General features: G+C 46.0%; 1 long non-coding RNA gene across 2 annotated transcripts; it reads right to left on the minus strand.

Moving 5' to 3' along the window:
- LOC132814291 (uncharacterized) lies at window positions 1-25,437 on the minus strand. Of its 2 annotated transcripts, none has more exons than XR_009644350.1 (5): window positions 25,306-25,437; window positions 14,199-14,307; window positions 10,169-10,274; window positions 1,239-1,367; window positions 1-743 (listed from the first exon to the last, which is right to left on the minus strand). It is a non-coding gene; the product is annotated as an uncharacterized LOC132814291 (long non-coding RNA). The 2 variants fall into 2 exon arrangements; XR_009644351.1 differs by lacking the exon at window positions 25,306-25,437 and adding an exon at window positions 16,757-16,942.
- Between the last annotated feature and the right edge of the window lie 461 nt (window positions 25,438-25,898).

Below are 25,898 nucleotides of genomic sequence, written 5' to 3' on the forward strand. Positions count from 1 at the left end.
TTCAAAAAACTTTCACAACATTTTAAAACCAAAATTTATCTTTAACACAAGGTTTGTAAATGTTAAATAAAATCCATCAAACCATCGCTCACTAAAACCTGTTGTGGAAGTGCAATCTCTTGGAGAATCCCTGCGCACTCCTTCCTTCCCGGGCTCCATGGCTATATACATACCTGGGAGATAGCAGCAGGAGGCCATTCGGCCTTTCAATCCTGCTCCACCATTCAATGGGAAACAGCTGACCATCCAGCTCAGTCTCCTGTTTCTGCTGTGTTCCAATCCCCTTTCATGACTCTACCTCAAGAACTATATCTAAGTCCTCCTTTGGTTTTACTGCCTTTTGTTCCAGTGACGTTGTGGTGTTACTGTGTGGGTGTAGGCAGGGGTAATGTGATGGTGCTGCCTCCTGGAGGATACACTCAGCATCCCTCATCATCCTGCAGTAACATCAACCGGGTTTCAGCAACTAGAGATAGAAACCATTTCCAGGATATGAGCATCACTGGCTCAGCCAGCATTTATTCCCCATCTCTAGTTACCCTTGAGAAGATGGTAGTGAGCTGCTGTCTTGTACCATTCACAGTCCATTTGGTGCAGAGAGACCGACAATGCTGGGAGGGAGAGTGTTGCAGGATTTTGGTGGAGTGATTCTCTATCTTTGGTTCTTCAAATGCTGGTTAACTTAATCACAATCTGCACATGACTTTGAGATTTCAGTCTGCAAATCTTCACCATCTAGCACCCTGTATAAAGGAATATGTACAGATTAGAAATTCAGAACAGACAATTCTAGTTTCTCTGGAATATCTTTTACCCCTTTCTTCCCCCGAAGCTGTAACCCGCCAACCCACTTTCTCTCTCCCACCATTCTGACTCTGCTACCCCCTAATGTACACCCTCCCCATTCTCATGGAGTTACTGATAAACAGATCCATTCCACCACTTCCCGTCCCTGGTTAGACTACACCCTTTCTGGGTTCACTTCCTTTCCCTTCAGTTGCTGCAAGTCAATAATGTAACAGCAGAATGAAACAAAAGTAAACAGAAAGGGAGATGGCAGATCCTAGACAGAAGAGGAACCTTCAGTCTGGGAGAATGGGTCAGATCCTTCCTTGTTTCCCATTGGTCGATGCCCAGTGTTATGACGAGTTGAGGATGGCCTTTGGCCCCACATGGGTGTAATGACACTTTGACCTCCTGCCCCCCAACCGATATGTTCGTCCTCAAAGTATACTTACCCAAAGCACATGTTCCAAAACCCGCTCACATTCTGCACATGTAGCGTGCAGGGTTTCCCCACACACGTGCGGTCCCTGCCACAGGTACTGTGGGAGTTGTAGCCCCCATGAAGTCACTGGAGCCTGTCTCTGGAATGTGAATGAAAAGTATAGGCTGGAGGATGTTGTGTATAGGATCCCCATTCAGACAGACAGGACCTGTGGGCTGTCACTGGGTTTTACTGAGACACCTGCTTCCACAACCTGATTTTCTGATGTAAGGAATATAGATTCAGCCAACTGGGGCGTGGGAAGTGAATAGGAGGAGCAGATTTTAAGCAGAGGTGGTTCAATGGTTAGCATTGCTGACTCTCAGCGTCAGGGACCTGGATTTGATTCCAGCCTTCGGTGACTGTGTGGAGTTTACACGTTCTCCCCGTGTCTGTGCGAGTTTCCTCTGGCTGCTCCAGTTTCATCCCACAGTCGAAAGATGTGCAGGTTAAGTGGATCGGCTATGCTACATTGCCCACAGTATCCATGCATGTGCCGGTTAAACTGTTAACCATGGGAAATACAGGGAATGGGTGAGTCTGAATGGGATGCTCATTAGAGTATTGGTGTGGACTCCATGGATGATTATCTCGATGTGTTGTGAATCTGTGGAATTCCCTATTCAAAATGCGGTGGATGCCAGGACAATGAGCAGATTTAATGAAGAGATACAGATGTTGAATTTGCAATGAGATGAAGGGTGAGAGAGAGCAGGTGGGAAAACCCAGCTGAGACTGAGGTGAGCTCAATCATCACCGTATTAAATGGTGGGGCTGGTTCGAAGTGCTGCATTGCCTCTCCTGTGCCCAGTGCTCATCTTCTTACGGTAATAACTGGAAAGCTGCATCCAAAACTCACCACCTTCATCTTTTGGAAAAAGCAGGATAGTCAGGTGGATTAGCGTTCCAAACCTAGATAGTAAGGAAGCGTGTAGGAGATAATGATTTTGCAATTTTAAACTCAGGGGAGACAGTGATTTATGGTTTTAGACTGTGAGGACATTCATACCGTCCAGAATACTCTGTTGTGAATATCTATCCTGTACTTTAATACAAAGCCAAGGTCTTCGACAATGTAACACAAAACACCCAGGAAACATTGCCTCACCTCGTAATCAGATAAAAGACTTCTGATAAATCTGGTTGAACTTCGAACACAGCTGGAAAGCTGGAAGATTAAATCCAATCCCAAGATCGAGTGCTTAAACAAAGGAGACTACAATAGGATGAGGCAGGAGTTGGCTAATGTAGACTGGAAGCAAAGACTTTACCGTGGGAAAGTTGACAGACAACGGGGGAATTTTTCGAAGTGCTCAGCAAAAGTATATATCAGTGAAAAGGAAGGACTGTAGGAAAAAGGAGTAATCTGCCATGAGTGGCTCAGGAAATAAGGGAGTCTATCAAATTGAAATAGAAGGCATACAGATTGGCAAAGACCAAGGAGAAACTAGGAGATTAGAGAAACTTTAAAGATCAACAGAAAGCTAGATGGGATTGGGGGAGAAAAGTGATGAGTAGCTGTCCCCAGGGCCGGAATAGCAGTTTACACTGGTAAAGGGGAACCTATTGTGTGGGGAAATGTGGCCTCTCATTGTTGAAGCACTTAACTGTTACCATAGAGATAATCCTGATCATGTTACAAATCACAGCACACTCCAAAAGCTTGTACTTCCAAATAAACCTGTTGGACTATAACCTAGTGTTGTGTGATTTATAAGTTTGTCCACCCCATCCCAACACCAGCTCCTCCATATCTGAATCCTGATAGACATCCCCACTGAAACTGAAGTGCGTGTCAGATACTTGAGGGAGCCACAGGGGGTATGTTTTAACGGCAAAGTGCGAAACTGAACTAGACTTTCTAACTGACCGTTGCCGTGGAGATAATACTGAGAGACAGAATCTATTCAAAGTCCCAAACCACAAAAGGTATAAGAATGGGAGCTTTACACCAGACAGGTGGGGCTTTACCTGTTGCTGCCTGGTGGTGTTCTGCATGTACACTATCCAGGTAACTGCCATGTCTCATCAATAAAGACTCTAAGAAGACCTCTCAGAGTTCTGTGCCTAGTTATTCCTATCCAGCAGGGTTCAGGAATATGAGTACACAGCAGTCAGTCTTCACAGTGGAGGATACTAAGAACATGCCAGTAATTGATAAGGAAACTGAGGAAGGTGAGGACCTAGAAACAACCATTATCATGAAAGAGTTAGAGCTGGGCAAGCTAATGGAGCTAAAGGTAGATAAGTCTCCTTGCCCTGATGGAATACATCCCAGGATACCAACAGAGTTAGTGGGAGAAATAGCAGATGCACTTAGAGTCATAGCATCCTGCAGCAGAGACAGGCCCTTTGGCCCAAACTGGCCCATGCCGACCAGAATGTCCATCCACACTAACCCCATTTCCCTGCACTTGGCCCATCTGCTTCTGACCCTTTGCTATCCATGTATTTGTCCAAATGTCTTTTACCTGTTGTTAATGTACCCGCCTCAACCACTTCCACTGGCAGCTCATTCCATATCCATACCACCCTTTGTGTAAAACAGGTGTCTCACAGCTTCCCTTTTATTCTTTCCCCTCTAACCTCCAACTGATGCCCTCCAGTCCTGGATTCCCTGGGAAAAAGACTGAATGCATTCACCTTATCCATGCCCCTCATGGTCTTATACACTTCTAGAACAGTACCCACTCAGTTTCCTCTGCTCTAAACAAAACAATCCTCGCTTGTCCAACCTCTCCCTATAACTCAGACCCCTGAGCCCTGAGAACATCCTTTTTAAATTGTTCTGCACTTCTTACAGTTTAATAACTGAAACCTACACTGCATTCATCATATTTCCAGTGCTTCCCCACGGCACTGGAACCAACGTGACAACGCCAATGGATTACAATCCATGATCGAGAATGAACTCCTTTACAACAATCCAGTTTTCATAGTATTTCCCATGGTGCAGGTATCCTTGTGTCTTTCTGGTTGTATGGTTAATTAAAGACTTGTCCTTCTACAAAGAAAAGCTATGGCTTAATTGTTCCTGGGAAACATGCCATGATTTTTCAGACTTTCAAAAACAAATGAACTCACTCTCCACAGTCACCACCCTAACATGGACTTGGCTGTACCTCAGTATTTTTTCCAGTCACACTGAGATTTGGAATATTCACCCACGGACAGAATACACACCTTTCCTTCCACATGAAAAGGCCAATGAATATTCAGATCGGCACGGATCAAGTAACTATCAGATCTGAACATGAAGTTCAATTTGAATTTCTCATCCACAAATCCACCCTTTCAGTATCCTACACCTGAGAACACAACTCACCATATTAATACTGGATGGATCTTTATAAGACAATTATAGTATTAAATTGTAGTTTCATCTTTTCCAAAGTTTTAACTTTCAGTCTAACAATTTCTTTCATCTGTGAACTGAAATCCAAACCAACCTCCTCACTCCTTCCCTCCACACCCAGTTCTCACACTCTCTCTCCTCTCTTTGAATTCAGTTTCCTAGCTCTTGTCTGCGGACGAAGAACCAAATCAATGAGTCTGATTCTGAGTCCACCAGGGTGGGGTGGGGGGGGGGGCGTTGTTGGTGAATCCTCTGACGACAACCACCCTGCATACACTGCTTCCTGCACACTCTGGCCGAAACCCGTCTTACTAAAATGAACCAAATTGGGACTCTAATTGCAGGCCCATCCTGGTCACTTTCCATAAAAACCCTGAATCTTCACAAAAGAGTTCTGATAACTTTCTGCAAAACGCTGCACCACTGATAGTCTGATCACAGTGTCGGGGGGGGGGGGGGGGGGGGGAAAAGGGGCCATTCCCCTGGGTCCTGCTCCCAGAGGGAGGAAGCTGCCAAGTCCATACTGACCCTCCAAACAGTAACTTACGCAGACCCATTCCCCTACCCTATATTTACCCCTGACTAATGTAACTAATACTATAGGCAATTTAGAATGGCCAATTCACCTGTCCTGCACATCTTTGGATTGGGGGAGGAAACCCGCTCAGACACGGGGAGAATGTACAAACTGCACACAGACAGTTGCCAGAGGCTGGAATCGAAACCGGGTACCTGATGCTGTGAGGCAGCAGGGCTAACCTTCCCGTCTTCTTCTCTATAGACGGGAAGGAGTGGGGCTGGAGAACTGGGGTAATGTGATTGCAAACAATGAATGAATGTGGAGGACACTGGGGGATGGACAGGTCAGTGAGGGACACGAGCAATGCAGCAGCAGAACGGGATCCTGGACAATCTGAGCAATGGGAGAGTCTGACAGGAGAGAAATTACAGGAAGGTTCTGTTTAGAGGCTGAGGCAGGGACAGCTGGGAGACAGTATGGCCTGGTGGCTTGGGCGGGTTTTCTAATCATCCTCTTCAAAGATGCTGTTCCTCAACTCTGAGCCCGATCCTCCTGGTCCAGAGGTAAAGACACTGCCACCATTTCCTGGTGGACAAGGGATACGGGGACTACCGTTCAAAAGGAACTCAACTGTGTTGGTAACATTAACAAGACTCAATACATAGTCACTGACAAAATGCTGGTGTACTTGAACTTCATCCCGAATATTAACACCTATAACTGGGTAACGCAGACCCCGATGTACAGAGTTAAATCCTGGATATTAATAACAGTTTTGTGCATGGGAAATCATGTCTCATGAATCTGACTCAGGTTTTTTGAAGAAGTAACAAAGAGGATTGATGAGGGCAGAGCATGGACATGATCTACATGGACTTCAGTCAGGCGTTCGACAAGGTTCCTCATGGGAGATTGGTCAGCAAGGTTAGATCGTATGGAGTACAGAACTGGCCCGAAGGTAGAAGGCAGAGGGTGCTTTTCAGGCTGGAGGCCTGTGACCAGTGGAGTGTCACAAGGATCGGTGCTGGATCCATTACGTTTCGCTATTTACATACATGATTTGGATGTGAACATAAGAGGTATTGTAAATAAGTGTGCGGATGATACCAAAATGGGAGGTGTGGTAGACAGGGAAAAAGATTACCTCAGAGTACAAGAGGATCTGGATCAGATGGGTAATGGGCTGAGGAGTTCAGTTTAGAAAAATGCGAGCTGCTGCATTTTGGAAAAACAAACTTTTGCAGGACTTACAGTTTACAGTAAGTTCCAGGGTAGTGCTGCTAAACAAAGAGTCCTTGGAGTGCAGGTTCATAGTTCCTTAAAAGTAGAGCAGCAAGTAGATAGAATAGTGAAGGTGGCAGTTGGTCTGCTTGCCTTTATTGGTCAGAGCATTGAGTATAGGGGTTGGGAGGTCATATTGCGGCTATACAGGACATTGATTCGGCAACTTTTGTAATATTCCATGCAATTCTGGTCTCCTTCCTATCAGATGGATGTTCTCAAACTTGAAAGGGGTCAGAAAAGAATTGTAGGATGTTGCCAGGGCTGGATAGGCTGTTTTCCCTGGAGCATCAGAGGCTGAACGGTGAGTGGAAAGAATTTTTTAAAATCAGGCCGGGCATGGATAGGGTAAATAGACAAGATATTTTCCCTGCGGAGGGGGGAGTACAGAACTAGGGGAATGGGAGGGGAGGGTAGACAGAGAGGGGGTGGATCGAGAGGGTTGGGACAGAAATGGGTGGGGGCAGAGAGGGGGGATAGAGAGGGGAGGCACAGAAATGGATGAGGGCAGAAAGCGGGATTAGAGGGGAGGGGAACAGACGGGGGCTACAGAGGGGGCGACCGACGGTTGGGGGGGGGGGGGGGGGGACAGACGGAGGGGGAAAAGAGATGTGCGACCGACAGGGGGGCGACTGACAGAGGGGGGGAAAGACCAACAGTTTGTGGGACAGACCAACAGGGGAGTGCGACCGACGAGGTGGGGGGGGCGCGACAAAGGACTGACCGCCGGGGGTGGGGGAGGGGAAACCAGACAGAGTGTGGGGAGACGGGGGGGAACAGAGAGGGGGAAGATGCAGAGTTATTTTATTGATCTACAACTCAACCCTGTTCCTGTTTTCTCCTCCTCGCATTAATTCCCTCTGAAGGGCTCAGAACAACTGCATAGTTCCTGGAAAGTGGGGTTTCAGGGAGATCAGGTGCTGAATGCGGCATTTGGGACACTGACCTTTAATTGAATGCACTGGTCAATAAATGGACTCTGGTTCGACTCCACTGTCTGTGTGGTGTTTGCACATTCTCCCTGTGTGTCTGGGTGGGCTTCCTCTTGGTGTTCTTAATTTCCTCCCACAAATCCAAAGACGTGCAGGTTAGCTGGATTAGCTTTGGGTAATGATAGGTTACAGAGTTAGGGTGGAATGCTGTCCCGATGGTTGGTATGGTCTCATGGGGCGAAAGGCCTGCTTCCACACTGTGGGGATTCTGTCACTGAGTACAGGGGTTAGGAGGTCACGTTGTGGCTGAGTAGAGCATTGGTCAGGCCAGTGTTAGAATACTGCATTCAATTGTAGTCTCCCTCATTTCAGAAAGATGTTACCAGAATAGGACTCAACTTCTCAAAGAAAAGTTCCTGGGAAGTGTTGACAAACAAACAGACCGTGCAGTGTGGGTTGATAGTTCCTTGAAAGTGGGGTTGAAGGTAGACAGGTCGGTGAAGGTGGTGTGCGGTATGCTAGCTGTTATTGGGCAGTGCAGTGAGGATAGGAGTTGGGAGATCATGTTTCGGTTGTACAGTTTATTGGCTCGGCCACTTTTGGAATCCCGAGACTGCTTTCAATTCCAGTCTCCCTGTTACAGAAAAGATGTTGGGAAACTTGCACGAGTTCAGAAAAGTTTACTAGGATGTTGCCAGTATTGGAACATTTGAACCATAGGGAGAGGCTGAATAGGCTGAGGCTATTTCTCTGCAGCACTGGACACTTTAGGTGGCTTTATCAAACTGTATAAAATTATAAGGAGCAATGATAGGGTGACTAGTCATGGTTTCTTTTTTCCCCCAGAGTCGGGGAGACCAAACAAATGTGAATCTTTTTCCCAAGGTGGAAATGACAAATCCTAAGGAGAGATGGCAAGTTTAAATGATATGAAAACCGAACCAACTGAAGATGCTGTAAACCAGGAAGAGAAACAGAATTTTCTGGAAAAGCTCAGCAGGTCTAGCAGGAGGTGTGAAAAGAAATTAGAGTTAATGTATCTGAGGAAGGATGACCAGACCCGAAACTTTAACTGATTTTTCTTCACAGATGCTGCATGACCTGCTGAGCATTTCAACATCAGTGCAAGTTTAAAGGGAGTGGTTTGGAGTATATACCTGAGAGGAACTTTATGAAGTTTATAAATTGAAGTGAGACCACATCTGGGATTAATGACAGAAGTTTTGGTCCCTTTATTTAAGGAAATACATCATTTCATCAGAGGCATTTCACAGAAACCTGACTGGGATGAACCCTGGTTCGCAGGGATTATCTTTTAAGAAAAGGCTGAAGTAGTTGGGACTCCACTCACTGGATTTGGGAAGAATGAGAGGTGATCTCATTGTAACATGTAGAATTCTTAAGGAATTTGACAGGTTAAATACCGAGAGGATGTTTCCCATCATGAGGGAGTCTGGAAGCAGATTTTGGGTCAGTCACGGAATCACGGATTCTGTTTTAGATTCGTCAAGTTTAAGGCAACACCAACACGGGTCAGGGGTTTCAGTAGCAATGGAGCTGGGGTGAGGTGGAGACAAGCAACATTTTAGAGATTGGAATTCCTGGTGTTTGTGATTGTGTAGATATCTGATCAGAAGGTCAACTTGGGGTTACAGATATGACAGCAATATTGTGAAGAGTATGGTTCTATCTCAGATAGTTCCCAGGGAGAGGAAGGGGGTTAGCAGTAAGGGAAAGGAATTTGTAATAGCAACTGAAGGCAATGAGTTTAACCACTACAATGTTTCATTGGGGGAAACTGCAGCCAATCGCGTAGTGGGAGTGTGATGAGCAGTTTGATAACTGAGTAATGGAGAGGGATGATGGGGAGGGAGAGCTGGGCATTGTCAGTGTACATGTGAAACCTAACACGGTGCTTTTGGACGATGTCACCTCCTGGCAGTATGTAGGTGAGAAACAGGAGGGACCAAGGAGAGATCCTGGAGGGACACCAAATACAAGGAATTCAGAAAGAAAAGGGAGAGTCGGGATGGAGTATGTGTTTGCAACAATGGTGAGGTCAAATATTAGTTTGTAGCAGAATGGGAGAGAAGGACATAACCAGAAAAGAGAGACAGATAGAACAAGGAACAATATCTGTGACTTAGTGAGGGGGAGTGGTGAGGAGGAGGCGCAGCCTAACACCAAAAACACTATTTCTACATTAGTGACGTCACCCAACTCCACCCTAGTCTCAGCTCATTTACTGAAACACTCGTCCATCCCTGTGTTATCGCCAGACTTCGTTATCAAACACACTCTTTGCCAACCTCCCACATTCAACTTACATGCAATCTCAAGAGTATCTAAAACCCTACTGTCCAAGTGCTCACTTGTACCAAAATTTGTTGATCCATCAACAAGCAACAATTTAAAATTCTCACCCTTGATGAAATTCCTGGCTGTGAACATCCCTGTCTCCCTGCACCACACAACCTGTGAGACCCCGACAACTCATTTTCTTTCAGATTCCCAACGATATGTTTATTCATTGCTTCACCTGTCTGGCTGTTTCTACTGTTGCCAAGGCAACACTGTCTGGAATTCCCACCCTAACCCTCTCAGACCTGCTTTCCTCCTTTAAGGTATTCCTGAAAACCTGTTTATTTGGCAGTTCTTTTGATCACCTGACCTAATCTGTGGCTTTATGTCAGAAGCTCTCAATAGTATTTCTGTGGAATTATAAACTTAAAAAAAAACAAACTGTTGTTGATTTGCACATACATTGTCAACTCTTCACTGTCGCTGAGTGAATAAACTATAACAGCTCTTACCCAACCACATTGTGGGAGCACCTTCACCACACGAATTGCAGCTGTACAGGAAGTCAAACATCACCTTTTCCACAGGCAATGGGGCTTTGGCACTGATCACTGGGATCTGTGGAGGGAGAAACACACAGTTGATATTTCAGGGAGTGTAAAATGCATTATAGGGAGGGAAAATGGGGCAGAATTTGGATTTTCAAATGTGTGTTTTACAATGTGCACTATGTTCTGTAAAACCTCTCATTCCATACTGTGAAAATTTCCTTCTCTTTCTGGTCAATACGTCTTTCCTTTCCCCTGCCCTGCACCTTCACACATTTCCAATGCCTTGGCCACAACACACTGTGCTGTCAGTGAGGTTTACCACGTGGTTGAGTATCGTCCCGCCCCTCATTCACTCCGATTGGTTGAAGCAACAACTAGCACCTCTAGCCCCCGTTCGCCCATTAACATCAATAATCCGAGGCCCATTGTGGGCTGGAGCATGCTCAGTGCTTCCTGCTTTTGCTGCTGTTCATCAGGTATGAGAGAGAGAGGGCTCATCCCTGTTTCTCCTGATGTCAGACAGTAACAACAACTACCTGCATTGTATGGAGCCTTTCACATTGACAAATCTCCTAAAATGCTTCACGGGTGATGGAAACGTTGATTAAAGAGAACGATTTTTAGATACATCTTTAAGGTGGACAGAGGGGGTTAGGGAGGATATTCCAAAGGTTTGTGTACTCGGCAGCTCCAATTGTGGAGTGATATAGGTGGGCAACAGCTTACAATGGAGACTGTTAGGGGCTAACCATAGGTTAAGAACCCCATGTCGAAGCCCCCTACCCCACACACCAGGCCTTGGTCTCACAGCCTGTCATTACACACTACCTATGGTTAGCCACTAACTGTCTCCATTAACAGCTAATCACCCTCCCCCAGCCAGATCGTTATCCACTCCTTTATCCAACCGCTCTTCTCACTCTATCCCCACCTATCCTTTACTCCTTATATCCTCCCCCCACACTATCTTCTGCAAATAAACTGACTTTTTTTCCTCAGTAACATCTGTCCTGTGGAAGGGACACCGGATCTTAAACTTTAACTCTGATTTCTCATCACAGATGCTGCCAGACCTGCTGAGATTTTCCAGACCCTCCGGGTTGTTAGTTCTGTTTTACATCTTCCGCAGTTCTTTTGGTTTTAATTTACTGGGAGTTTGTAATTCAGGTCCTACAGCCTCTGTCCCAGTCTCTGCTGTGTCTCCCACCCCCACCCAGTGACACTGCACCTGCACAGCTCATGGACAGGTGTCGGCTTGCTGGCCACACCCCTGATTCACTCCCATTGGCTGCAGGGGAACACAGACTCTCCTCCTATTGGTCTGGAGCTGCCGTCAATCAGCCGGGCACCATTGCCATGAGAGTGGTTGACTCCTCCCTCTCTCTGCCCTGGGATGAGCTTCATCATTCACAGTGAATAGAGCAGTATCACAGAACACAGGGGCTGGGGGCTATTCAGCCCATTGGGGCTGTACTCTCTCTCTCTGGAGATGCTGCAAATCTGTCCCAAGTCCCCTCCCATGAGCCCATAGCCTCCCAAATCTTTCCTTAAAAAGTAAAATTCCAAGTCTGTTTCAGAATACCTGCTGAATCTGTGTCGTTCAGATTGTTCCAGATGCTCAGAACTTACTGAGTAAAATAGCGTTCACATTTTCACCTTGTATTATTTGCCAATTACTTGAAAATAGTTACTAAAAATTGTGACAGTGTTAACAATTCCTCTCTCTCTCTGTAAATTCAAGACCTTGCAACCAAATCTGCACAAGATCGAAATCACTGCTTCACCCTCTCAGCTCCAAGGATAATTATCTGTGCTTCAGCTAGCTCTGCACAAAAGAGAGGAATGCATCTTAATTTATTAACATCAAAGAAACAGACCTTCCGTCCAATTCGTCCGTGCCAACGAGGAATCCTAAACTAATGGATTCCCATTTACCAGCTATTAGTCTGTATCCATCAAAACCCTTCCTATTCATGTACCCAATTGGAAGCCTTTTAAAAGTTGTGATTTTTATCAGCCTTCACTACTTCATCTGGTAGCCCCTCCCATACACACACCACACTCAGCTTGAAAACGTTGCCACTTAGATCCCTTTTAAATCTTTGCCCTCTCAACTTAAATCCATGTGCTCTAGTTTTGGACCCACCTAACCTGAGGAAATAGGACGCCAGCTGCTCACCTTATCCACGCCCCTCGTGATTTTATAAATCTCCATGGAGACAGCTCTCAGTCTTTGACTCTCCAGAGAAAATAGCCCCAGCCTATTCAGTCCCTCCCTGTCGCCCAAATCCTCCAATCCTGGCAACGTTTTTGTTAATCTTGTCCAAACCTTTTCAAGTTTCACAACATCCTTCCCAGAACAGGGAAATTCAAACTGAAAACAGAATTCCAGAAGTGGCTTAACCAACGTCCTGTCCAGCCACAATATGACATCCCAGCTTCTGTATTCAATGCATTGACCAATAACGGAGACCGTTAATGGAGTCCCATTTGCCAGCGGTTCACCCTTATCCCTCTAAAACCTCCCTCTTCATGTACCCAATCAGATGCCTGATTCCAAGAACAGCGAGATTGGAACTGAAAACAGAATTCCAGAAGACCTATAATCAGTGCCCTGTCCAGCCACAATATGACATCACAACAGCTGCATTCAATGCACTGACCAATAACGGGGAGCGTACCAAATGCTGCATTCACTACCCCGCCTCCCTGTGACTCTATTTTCAAGGAACTATGAACCTGCACTCCAAGGTCCCTTTGTTCAGCAACGCCCCTCAGGACTTTACCATTATGTGTATAAGTCCTGCTCTGATTTGCCTTTTCAAAATACAACAGCTCACATTTATCTAAATTGAACTCCGTCTGCCATTCTTTGCTCCAATGGCCCATCTGGTCAAGATCCTGTTGTATTCTGAGCTAACCTTCTTCACTGTCCATGACACCTCCAATTTTGGTGTCTTCTGTAAACCTACTGACCATACCTCATATATTCACATCCAAGTCATTTATTTAAGGGCCCAATATCCATCCTTGCAGCACATTGCTGCTCACAGACCTCCGGTCCGCAAAGCAACCCTCCATCATCCTCTGTCTCCTACTTTCAAGGCAGTTTTGTAATGGCTTGCTCTCCCTGCATTCCATGTGATCTAACCCTGCTAACCAGTCTGCTTTGTGGAACCTTGTTGAATGTCCATATCAACAGCATTCACCGCCTTCCTTATTCAATTTTTTCGTCACTTCAAAATACTCACTCAAGTTAGTGAGACCCAATTGTGCATGTACAAAGCCACATTGACTCTACCTGATCATTTCTGTCCAGCTGCGCCTTCCTTGTTCGGTCCACACCCTCCCACCAACCCACGCTCCACACCCTTGACCCTCCCTTACCACCATGGGAGATGTAAAACATGCGGCCACACCTCCCTCTGACCTCTGTCCAAGACCCCAAAATGATCTTTTCACATCAGGCAGAGATTTGCCTGCACATCCCAAAACCTCATCTTCTGAATATGGGAAATTTAACATGGTTCATCCAACTAACCTACACATCTTTGGACTGTGGGAGCAAACTGGAACACCCGAAGGAAATCCTCACAGAAACTGGGGAGAATGTGTCAACTCCAACACAGACAGTTGCCCGAGGCTGGAATCAAACCCAGGTCCCTGGTGCTGAGGAAGCAGCATTAACCACTGAGCCACAATACTGTGGGATCTTTGATGCTGATGAGCTGCCCCACTGATACCTCAGTCACTCACCCTGCCTCATTTCCTAAGAGGCAGTGATGATGGAGTGAAATTAGACAGTTAATTCAGAGACCCAGATAACGTTCTGGGGACAAGGGTTTGAATCCCATCACGGCAGATTTTGGAACGTGAATTCAATAAATATCTGGAAAAAATAATCTAGTCATGACAGGAATCCATTGTCAATTGTTGGAAAAACCAATGTGGCTCACTCATGACCTTTAGGGAAGGAAAATGCCATCCTTACCTGGTCTGGTCTGCATGGGACTCCAGACCTATAGCAACGCAGTTGACTCTTAACTGCCCTCTGGGTAAACGCAGCAATAAATGCTGGCCGAGCCAGTGACAGCCTCATCCTGTGAATGAATAAAGAAAACAGGTCAGGTTTTGTTCCTTCTCTCGTAGGTACATCCTACAAACTCAATCAGAAACGTTCTCGTACACACTGAACAAATACCTTTCCATCCAAGCCCTTAACACTACAGCACTCTGAGGCTATGTTGGTAAAGTTAAAACCACTTATCATTGCATCCATATTATTCTTACAGATATCTGAGGTCTCCTGGTAAAATTGTGTCTCAATTCCCTGCTGACTATTGGGAGAGGGTCTATAACACAATCCCAGTAAGATGGTCATCCCTTTCTTATTTCTCAGTACCACCCAAATAACTTGCCTGGATGTACTCCCAGGAATATCCTCCCGAAGCCCAGCCATAATGTCATACTTAATCAAAAACACCTCTCCCACTGCGCTGTTGGTCCCTTTCTATCCTTACTATAGCATCTATACCCTGGAACATTAAGCTGCTAGTCCTATCCATCCCTGAGTGATGCCTCTGTAATTGCTGTAATATCCCAGTCACATGTTCAAAACCATACCCTGAGCCCACCTGCCTGACCTGTCAGGTCTCTTGCACTGAAATAAATGCAGTGCAACTGCTCCATCGCACCTCATTCTGTGACTTGCTCTTGCCTGCCTTGACAGTCTGACCGGTGAACAGTACCAGCCTCAGACTCACCTCTTTTCTCACTATCTCTTTAGGTTTACCCCGACTCCCTCACTGGTTTAATGCCTCCCAAGTGGCACTAGCAAATCTCCCTGCTCATCAGGACCCCATGCTTTCCCCTTCCTATGCCATTGGTACCAATGTACAATGTCCTCCCACTGGTTATTCTCCCTTTTGAGAATATTCTGCTCCCTCTGTGAGACACTGGCACCAGGGCAGCACCACCCCATTCTGATGTCTCACTGTCAGCTGCAGAAATGGCAGACTGTGCCCCTGACTAGAGAGTCCCCTATCACCATCGATCGTGTGGAACTGGATATACCTCACATTATGTTAGAAGCCAGTCTCAGTACCAGTAACTTGGCTGTCAGTGCTGCATTCCCCTGAAAGTCTATTACCACCTACATTTTTCAAAACCGTGTACTTGTCTGAGATGGGGATAGCCAGTGGAGACTCCTGCAGTACCTACCTACCCCTCCTAGCTTTCCTGGAGGTAACCCATCTACCTGACTGTATCTGCAGTATCTTGCAATCCTGAGACGGCCACATATCACACCCCCGGCTCCTGTTAACTCCTCACTGCCTTTAATCACTCCTTCACCAATCCATGCGATCCAATAGGATTTGCAATCACACTTCCTGCAGACAAATCATCAGGATCATTGAGACTCTCCCTAATCTCCCACATCCGACAGGAACAGCACACCACTCTACAACAGGCCATCTCTCCACCTTAACAACCTACAGACCATGACAAAGACACAGTCTTACTTCTCAAAAAATACTGCCCGAGATTAGCAATGCTTACATTTCATATCTTAAACATTTAATCAAGAGACCCAAAGACATTAAAAAGAAATCCTCACCTTACTCACTACTGTAGATTTAATAAATAAAACTGACTAAGATTGATGTTTGAAGAGACTGAAACTCACTGAGCTGAACCCCGGCTCTGAGTACTTCCAAGGGTGAGGTCTCTCTGAGGGCAGCTGTGAAATGTCACTGTTTCTCTTCTCTGCCCACTCCATTTCTAGAGAGGTTTTTAACTTCACAGCAAGTCAGCTCGGAGAGGTCACTGCTTGGTTTTATTCACTGGGGGTTGCCTTTGCTGCCCAGACCAGTATTTATTGGCCACCTTTACTTGTCTTGGAGAAAGTGGTGGTTAACCACCTCCCTGAAATGCTGCAGTCCATGTACACCACAGTGATGTTTGGACTGTAATCCCCCTCCGGCTTCATCACCCTCCCTGTCTCCGTAATCCCCCTCCGGCCCCACCACCCTCCCTGTCTCCGTAATCCCCCTCCGGCCCCACCACCCTCCCTGTCTCCGTAATCCCCCTCCGGCCTCACCACCCTCCCTGTCTCCGTAATCCCCCTCCGGCCTCACCACCCTCCCTGTCTCCGTAATCCCCCTCCGGCCTCACCACCCTCCCTGTCTCCGTAATCCCCCTCCGGCCTCACCACCCTCCCTGTCTCCGTAATCCCCCTCCGGCCTCACCACCCTCCCTGTCTCCGTAATCCCCCTCCGGCCTCACCACCCTCCCTGTCTCCGTAATCCCCCTCCGGCCTCACCACCCTCCCTGTCTCCGTAATCCCCCTCCGGCCTCACCACCCTCCCTGTCTCCGTAATCCCCCTCCGGCCTCACCACCCTCCCTGTCTCTGTAATCCCCCTCCGGCTTCAGAAATTATATGTCCGTGGCATCAGATTTTTATTTAGATTCATTTTTGTTTAATAAACACCCCTCCCCCCCAAAAAAAGTGAAATATTTCACTCCCAAACAAATTTCTGTTGATTAACCTTTTGGAGAGGCCGACACATGGACGTTGCACATTGTTCACGTAGAATGATGGAACTTTCTTTAAACATTGCTAAAAAGGGGAGGCAATGGCTTAATGGTATTCCTGCCAGATGAGTGACATGTGCAATGTTCCGAGGATTAGGGTTAGAATCCCAACATGGCTGTGCGGACATCAGAATCCAATACAATCTGGAGTGAAAAGGCAAATGATGACCATGAAACCATTGTCGATTGTCAGAAAACCCATCTGGTTCACTCATGTCCTGTAGGGAAGGAAACGGTCATCCTCACCTGGTCTGGCCGACATGTTACTCCAGACCCACAGCAATGTGGTTAGCTCTCAACTGCCCTCAGGAAAAATACATTAAACACTGTTAACAAATACTCCGCAGGAATCATTGAAAAACTGTCTGTTCCCTGAACTAAAACTGAGTTTCAGCTTCACCTTCTCCCTGTCTCCCCTCGCCCTGTTTACACCCAACTCCAAAACACTCTCATTGAGCCAAGGAGCCCTCACAGTGCAGCCCTGTCATTTTCATTGCCTGCTCACACCTACACTGCCTTCAGCCTCCTGTACTGTTCCAATGCATCTAATGGGAGCTCAGGGACAGCATCTCATCTTTCAATGCAGCCCTTTGTAACCCCAGAGTCAACATGGACCTCAGCAGTTTCTGAATGAACAGACCGTTGTCAGAATCTGGAACGTTCCACCTGAAATGGTGCTGGAATTCGAGTCCAAAAGGACTTTTGATGGGAAGTTTACAGTTAATTGAAAATATGAAGTTTACAGGTTAACATCATGAAGTGAGTGATTGTAAGATCTCTCAGATTTAGACCCAAAGAGACCAGGTGCAATTTGGATAAATCTGTGCTCCCTCTCAGGCCAATATCTCCTTCCTCTGCTGCAGGGCCCACAACATAGCGCACACCCAAAAGGTGATCCAACCACGAATTTGTACATCTTCCTGCTTAACAAAAATATTGGAGATATTTTCCACAAACCTTTCTCCTTCCACATTTAGACGTCAATGATATTCAGATCCTGATGACTCCATTGACTGTAAAAACTTACTTTTGAGATCCCAGCCTCAATTATTCTGATTTAATATCCTATGAAATGAATTCTCAAAACAAAACTCAGAGCCAGTGCAGGAAGAATACAAGACATATTTTTCTCTTGGTATGTGACTGATGTGTAAATGCCTCTCTTCAAATCGTACACCACCCCCCCCCGATCCCAGAAAGAGGACATGTCCATGCCCCTCACTGTACCTTGCCCCCAATAAAGATGGCGGCCATATCCCAAGACCTGTCACCTCCTGAGGGCCGCAGCCATTTTCCCATCTGCTGCAAACACGGGAAAGAGTTTCTAATTCAGATTAATGACCCGTACAGAGTGTAATTAACACTTCCCAGCCTAAAGTGACTCATTGTCTCCGTCTCCGAGGCCACTCTCCCCTTCCCTGTTTGGGTCTCCCACATTCACCGACGGCCGAGTCACGTGACACTGCACAGGCGGAGTTACTGGTGACGTGTCATCCCACTGGCCACGCCCCTCATTCACTCCCATTGTTTGGATGACCAGCTGGTTCCACTTCGTCCACCAGTCCCACCCCCTTTTCCTATTGGTCCGAAGCTGCCATCAATCAGCTGGACCCCATTGTGAGGTCAGTGGTGGGATCCTCCCCTGCCTGAATCAAACCCGGAAGGTGGATGGATGGTGTCAATCAGGAACAACAAGCAGGAGGTGCTGGGAAAGCTCAGCAGGTCTGGCAGCATCTGGGAACAGGAATCTGTCCAGTGGCCCTTCCTCAGAACCGATGGGAGCTGGGAAAATTAGAATCCTGACAGTGTGGAAACAGGCCATTCGGCCCTAAAAGTCCACAGCGTATCTCCGAAGAGTATCCCACCCAGACCCATTCCCCTCCCCTATTACTGTATATTTCTCCTGAATAATGCACCTCACCTACACATCCCTGAGCATTATGGGAAATTTAGCTTGGCCAATTCAACTAACCTGCAGATCTTTGTACTGCAGGAGATAGGGGTTAAAGAGCAAATAATGGGCAGGTACAGAACCCAGAGAGAGACAGGAACATTTGGAAAGACAAAGGAGTGGATTATGATCTGATTGGGAGGGTGCATAGCTGTTAATGGAGGGGACAGGAATCTGGGTCTGGCAGCATCTCAGTGGAGGTGGCGGAAATGGCGACTGATGATCTACGTTTTGCTGCAAAAACAGACCCGAGCTTCCAGCTGCCTGCCACTTTAACACACGAGCCTGTTCCCTGGCCAACGTCTCTGTCTCATGCTTACTGCAGTGTTCCAGTGAGGCCAGAACATACCAAATGGCCCGTATTTCAAGGACTGCAATTTCCCCTCCCATGTGGTCAATACCATCCACTATATCTCCTCCACTTCCTGCACCTCTGCCTTTGAAACCCACACCTCCAACTGCAACAAGGATAGACCCCCCCCCCTCCCCCCCACCAAGTCCTTACCTTCCACCCAGATACAACATATCATCCCCTGCCATTTCCACAACCTACAATCAAACTGCACCACCAGATTCTTAAGGGGTTTGACAGAATAAATACTGATGTGTCTCAGGGTAAATACAGAGGGGGGAGTTTGAAACCAGATTCTGAGTCAGTCACAGAATCAAGGGTTCTGTTTCGGATTCATCAAGTTTAACGGAACACGGGTAAGGGGTTTCAGTAGCAATGGATCTGGAGTGAGGAGGAGACAAGCAACATTTAAGAGATTGGAATTCCTGGTGTTTGGGATTGTGTAGATGTCTGATCAGAAGGTCAGCTTCACATCAGATATAACTGTAATAATATTGTGAAGAGTGTAGTTCTGCTGCATCGTTCCCAGTGAGAGGGAGGGGCTCAGCAGTAAGGGAAAGGAATTTGTCAGACAATGGGTTTAACCATTACAATGTTTCATTGGAGGAAACTGCACCTAATCGAGTAGTGGGAATGTGGTAAGCAGTTTGATAACTGAGTAACAGTGGAGTCATGGAGAGGGATGATGGGGAGGGAGAGCTGGGCATCGTCAGTGTACATGTGAAACCCAACATGGTGCTTTTGCACAATGGCACCTCCTGGCAGTGTGTACGTGAGATACAGGAGGGGCCAAGGACACCAAATGCAAGGAATTCAGAAAGGTAAGGGAGAGAGTGGAGATGGAGCAGGATTTTGGGAGAGAAGGATAAAAACCAGAAAAGACAGAACAAGGAACAATATTGGTGAATCCGTGAGGGGGACTGATGAGAAGGAGGAGGAAAGAGAGTTGGAAAGTCTATAGTTTAGTGAAATTAGGGTAAAGGGTCAAGATGAGTTCTGATAAGGCTTGACAAGAGACTGGAAGAAGATGTAAGTTTAGCACAAAAACCAGGAACACCATGTGAGGCAGTTTGGCTCTGTGGGCTAGTGAGAGGGAGGGAAGCAGCAGATTGGATTATCTCAGTCTTAGTGACAGAGAAACGCCATGTGCTCCAAACTCTTCTTGTTGGATGGAGGAGACAGGAGGATGGACAGTGTTTCACAAAGAAACAAAACCTGGGTAAGTGATATTTAAAGTGATTAAACAAACCTAATATATTTAACTTTTATCCAAAATATTAAAACAAATGACTGAAGTCCTGGTTCGAATCCCAACTTGGCAGATGGTGGAATCTGAATTCAAGAAAAAATAACTGGAATTAGGAATTTCCTGATCTCCATGAAACCATTGTCAATGGCAAAAAAAAATCCTGCCAACCCGACAGTGGCCCAGCCAGCTACTCACTGTATTAATCACTGCAAAGTCTCAACAAAGGAATGAAACTGGGTGGACCACTCGGTATCTAACAAGGCACCAGAAAATACAGCCACAGAATCAGCCCTCTGGATGGTGCAACGTCCTCCAGACTAACATCTGGAGTTTGGTGTCAAAATGTGCAGAGCTGTCTCACAGACCAATCAAGGAACAGCCTGACATTCTCATACTCATGAAATCAACCCTTACAGACAATGACCAGACACCACCATCACCATCCCAAGATATTGAGATTGTGGTGATGGAAAAGCACAACAGGTCAGACAGCATCCGAGGAGCAGGAGAATCGACGTTTCGAGCCTAAGCCCTTCATCAGCCTGACCTGCTGTGCTTTTCCAGCACCACACTCTCGACTCTGATCTCCAGCATCTGCGGTCTTCACTTTCTCCTGAAATCTCTGAATATGTCCTGTCCCACCGGCAGGACAGACCAGGCAGAGGTGGTGGCACAGACAGGGAGGATTTGCCCTCTGAGTACTCAGCATTGACTCCGGACACCAGGAAGTCTCATGGCTCCTGTTGATTACTAGGTACTGTCCTCCATTGGCTGATGAATCACTTCTCTTTCATGTTGAACACCATTTGGAGGAAGCACTGGGGAAGTAAAATGGTGTCAAACGTACTCTGGGTACAGGATTTCAATGTCCACAATCGAGACTAGCTCTGCAACAGAATTACTGACTGAGCCGGTCAGGTCCTAAAGGACACAGCTGTTCAACTGAGTCTGCAATGGGTGGTGAGGGAACCAAGAGGGAAAAAACATACTTGATCTCATTGTTATGAATTGACCAGCTGCAGATACATCTGTCCATGACGGTATCGGACAGGACACATTCCTCTTGGAGACAAAGTCTTGGCTGAAAGTTGAGAAAAACCTCCATTGTGTTGAGTGACACTATCACCGTTCTAAATGGGACAGACTTTGAAGAGATGTAGAATCTCAAACTGGATCTCTGAGGCACTGTGGGACATCAACAGCAGCAGAACTGTACTCCAGCTCAATCTGTAATCTCGTGGGTTTGTAAATCCTGCTCTCACCCATCACAAAGGACAGGAAAGGAGGGCATGCCAACAGCAGCACCAGGTGTACCTAAAAATGAAGTGCCAACCTGGTGAAGCTACCAAACAGGACCATCTGCATTTCAAACAGCATCAGCACCAAGCCACAGAGCTAAGTGATCCTACATCCAATGGAACAGATCGGAACTCTGCAGTTCTGCTACACCCAGTTGTGAACGGTGATGGACAATTAAATAACTCACTGGAGGAAGCATCACAGATATCCCCACCCTTTACTGATGGAGGGGCCTCACACATCCATGCACCAGATACGACAACAGCATTTGCAGCTATCTGTATCCAGAAGTGCAAAGTGGGATGATCCATCTCATCCTTCTGCAGTGGTTTCCAACATCACAGATGCGAGTTTTAAGCCAGTTTGATTCAGTTTGGATAACATCAAGAAATGGCTAAGTAGTGCAAAGGCTACGGGCTCTGGCAATAATACTGACAGAGGAGGTTCCAGACTGAGTCTGTCTGTCATAGAGAGTATGGCTGCCTCATGGAGTTTGAAGCACTGCAATGGGTCCATGCAAGTCATGTTAGTCAAGGATATTATAACGGTGGCTGTGAGTACTTTTGATGAGGACTCTATTACTGAGGTAGTGTGGGCTGAGGTTAGAAACAGGAGAGGAGAGGTCACACTGCTTAGAGTTTTTTTTATAGGCCTCCACAGAGTTCCAGGGAAGTTGAAGAGAGGATTAGCAAAATTATTCTGGGTAAGTGCAAAAGTACCAGGGTGGGCATTATGGGGGACTTTAGCTTCTGTGCAGAGAGGTAGCGAGTCTGTTTGAGAACGTGGCTGAAGAGCTTATGGGGGACTTTAGCTTCCCCAACATTGACTGGGAATGCTATAACTCTCATACGTTGGGTGATCAATTTTTGTCCAGTGTGTACAGGAGGGTTTCCTGATACAGTATGTCGAAGGCCAACAAGGGGGGAGGCCACATTGGATCTGGTGATTGGTAATGAACCAGGCCAGGTGTTTGATTTAGTTTTAGGTGAGCACTTTGGAGAGAATGACCATAATTCAGATATGTTTAGTTTAGCAATGGAAAGGGACAGGTACATGCCACAGGGCAAGAGTTATCAATGGGGCAAGGACAATTATAATGCAATTACGCAGGAATTAGGATGCATAGAATAGCGTAGCAAAATGCAGGGGATGTAGAGAATGAAAATGTGGAGCTGGTTTAAGGAAGAGATATTGCATATCCTTGATAGGTATGTCCCTGTCAGGCAGGGAGGAAGTGATAAGGTAAGGGATCCGTGGTTTATTACAGAAATTGCATCGCTTGTTAAGAAGAAGAAGGAGGCTTATGTGTTGATGAGACAAGATGGTTCAGATGAGGAGATGGAGAGTTACAGATCAGATAGGGAGGATTTAAAGAGAGTTAAGAAGAGCAAAGAGAGGACACGAGCAGTCTTTAGCAAATAGAATAAAGGAGAATCCTAAAGTTTTCTATAGGTATGTGAGGAATAAAATGATGATTACGGTAGGAACAGGTCCAATCAAAGACAGAATGGGAAGTTGAGTGTGTACCATGTGGAGATCGGAGAGGTGCTAACGAACATTTCGCATTGGTTTTCACTCAGGGAAAGGAGAATATTGTAGAGGAGAAGAATGTGGTATGAGATATTAGACTAGAAAGGATCGTGATTAGTTAGAAACAGGTGTTATCAATTCTAGAAAGAGTGAAAGTAGACAAGTCCCCTGGGTTGGATGGGATTTATCCAAGGATTCTCTGGGAAGCTAGGGAGGAGATAGCAGAGCATTTGGCTTTCATATTTGAGTCATCATTGTCTACACGTTTGGTACCAGAGGACTGGAGGATTGCAAATGTTGTGCCTTTGTTCAAGGGCAGTAGAGATGACCCAGGTAATTATACACCAGTGTGCCTGACTTCTGTTGTAGGAAAGGTTTTGGAAAGGATTATAAGAGATAAGATTTATAATCATCTTGCAAACAACAATTTGATTTCAGATAATCAACATGGTTTCGTTAAGGCAGGTCATGTCTCGCAAACCTCATTGAGGTTTTTGAGAAGGTGACCAAGCATGTAGATGAGGGTAGGGAAGTTGACGTGGTATACATGGACTTCAGTAAAGCCTTTGATAAGGTTCCACATAGTAGGCTGTTGGAGAAAATGCAGAGGCATGGAAATGAGGGTGATTTAGCAGTTTGGATTAGAAACTGGCTTTCTAAAGGAAGGCAGTGAGTGGTGGTTGATAGAAAATATTCAACTGGAGTCCAGTTACTAGTGGTGTGCTACAAAAATCTGTTTTGGGACCACTGCTGTTTGTCATTTTTAGAAATGACTTAGACGCAAGCATAGGTAGATGGATTAGTAAATTTGCTGATGACACTAAAGTCGGTGGAGTAGTGGACAGTGTGGAAGTGTGTTACAGATTGCGGGGGGACTTGGATAAACTGCAGAATTGGGCTGAGAGGTGGCAAATGTAGTTCAATGCAGCTAAATGTGAGGTGATGCACTTTGAGAAGAATAACAGGAAGGCAGAGTACTAGGTCAATGGAAAGATTCTTGGTAGTGTGGATGTGCAGAGGGATGTCGGAGTCCATGTACATAGATCCCTGAAAGTTGCCACCCAGGTGGATAGTACTGTTAAGGTGACATATGGTGTGTTAGGTTTCATTCATAGAGTAATTGAGTTCCAGAGCCGCAATATCATGCTGCAAAGATACAAAAAGCTGGTGCAGCCATACTTGGAATACTGTGTGCAGTTCTGGTGCCCATATTTCTGGAAGGACAGGAGGAATTGGAAATGGTGCAGAGGAGATTAACCAGGATATTGCCTACTCTGGAGGGAAGGTCTTACGAGGAAAGGCTGAGAGACTTGAACCTGTTCTCCTTGGCAAGAAGGCTAAGAGGGGATTTGATAGAGACATACAAGATGATCAGAGGCTTAGATAGGGTAGACAGTGGAAGTCTTTTTCTAGGATGATGATGTCAGTATGCACGAGGGGGCATAACTACAAATGAGGAGTGATAGATTTAAGACAGATGTCAGAGGCAGGTTCTTTACTCAGAGAGGGGTAAGGTTGTGGAACGTACTACCTGCTAATGTAGACAACTCAGCCACATCAGGAAGATTTAAACAATCCTTAGATAAGGACATGGGTGATTTTGGGATAGTGTAGGGGTGAGAATCAGTTCACAGGTCAGCGTGACATCAAGGACTGAAGGGCCTGTTCTGCACTGTATTGTTCTATGACTATTGTGCTACAAGAGATTTCTGCTGTCTTAAACAGAGTGACAGATCTTGTATGTTGGCTTACGAAATGTCACTGATCGCTACCAAAAACGTACGAGGTCAAGTTAGGGCAATAATAAGTTGCTACAACAGGAGGGGAGCAGGTAACTCCATACAAAACCCTGCTTCTTCTCACCTATTTTTACCTCCAAAATAGAGGGAAAGCACCTCTGGATCCCACCACAACAATTTGCCCCACAATCCTGGTATCTGGCTGCGCACTAGGTGGAGTGGAATAGTCTGTACTGGGACCCATTGGGGCCCTGAAACACTTGGTAAAGACTAAAATCATCTGAACATTGAGAACCCCACCACATTGTATGCATTTTCTATTGTTTTTACTCGGTTCCCTTGTTTTTCCGAATGAACCTGTTTAAAGTTGTTATTAGACGCACCTGCACTCGCTGTGAATTGAACCCAGGCCTCCCGGTCAAGATTCGGGATATTTTCACCGCATCACAAGACATCGACTCTAAATTCCCTTGTCCCTTAATGTTTCTGGTGCTTAGCTGCTGAGTCACGCCCGAATCAACTCTGCAAATGGGAGGAAGGGGCGGAACTGGAGGACCAAGCGGCGGCCGGTCCTCGAACCAGAGTGAGTGAGGGGCGGGGCCAAAGCATTCTCGGGAGTGAACGCGTCAGGATTGGTCAGAATGCAAACTGTTTTGCAGGATTGATCGTTTTCACTACATAGTGGAGTGTTAAACCTCTGTCATAAATCAATGTGAGATTTTAAGAAATAGTTGTGATGTAAATCTGATAACGTACATATTTTCAATCGATTTGCACAAATTGAGTAAGAAACTTGTTTTCAAACTCAGAACGACTGGTAATTTACATACTTGGCCAGTATGGTTGAGTTGGACCGAACAATCTACTCTCATACTAGCCAGCTCTATATCTGTAAGTCGACAGAACTGTTGTTAATGACAAATATTTCACCCATGATTCTCTTCAGTTATGAATAATCTGTATAAACTCACCGGAA

This window comes from Hemiscyllium ocellatum, unplaced genomic scaffold (genome assembly GCF_020745735.1).
Source record: "Hemiscyllium ocellatum isolate sHemOce1 unplaced genomic scaffold, sHemOce1.pat.X.cur. scaffold_795_pat_ctg1, whole genome shotgun sequence".
NCBI lineage: Eukaryota > Metazoa > Chordata > Chondrichthyes > Orectolobiformes > Hemiscylliidae > Hemiscyllium > Hemiscyllium ocellatum.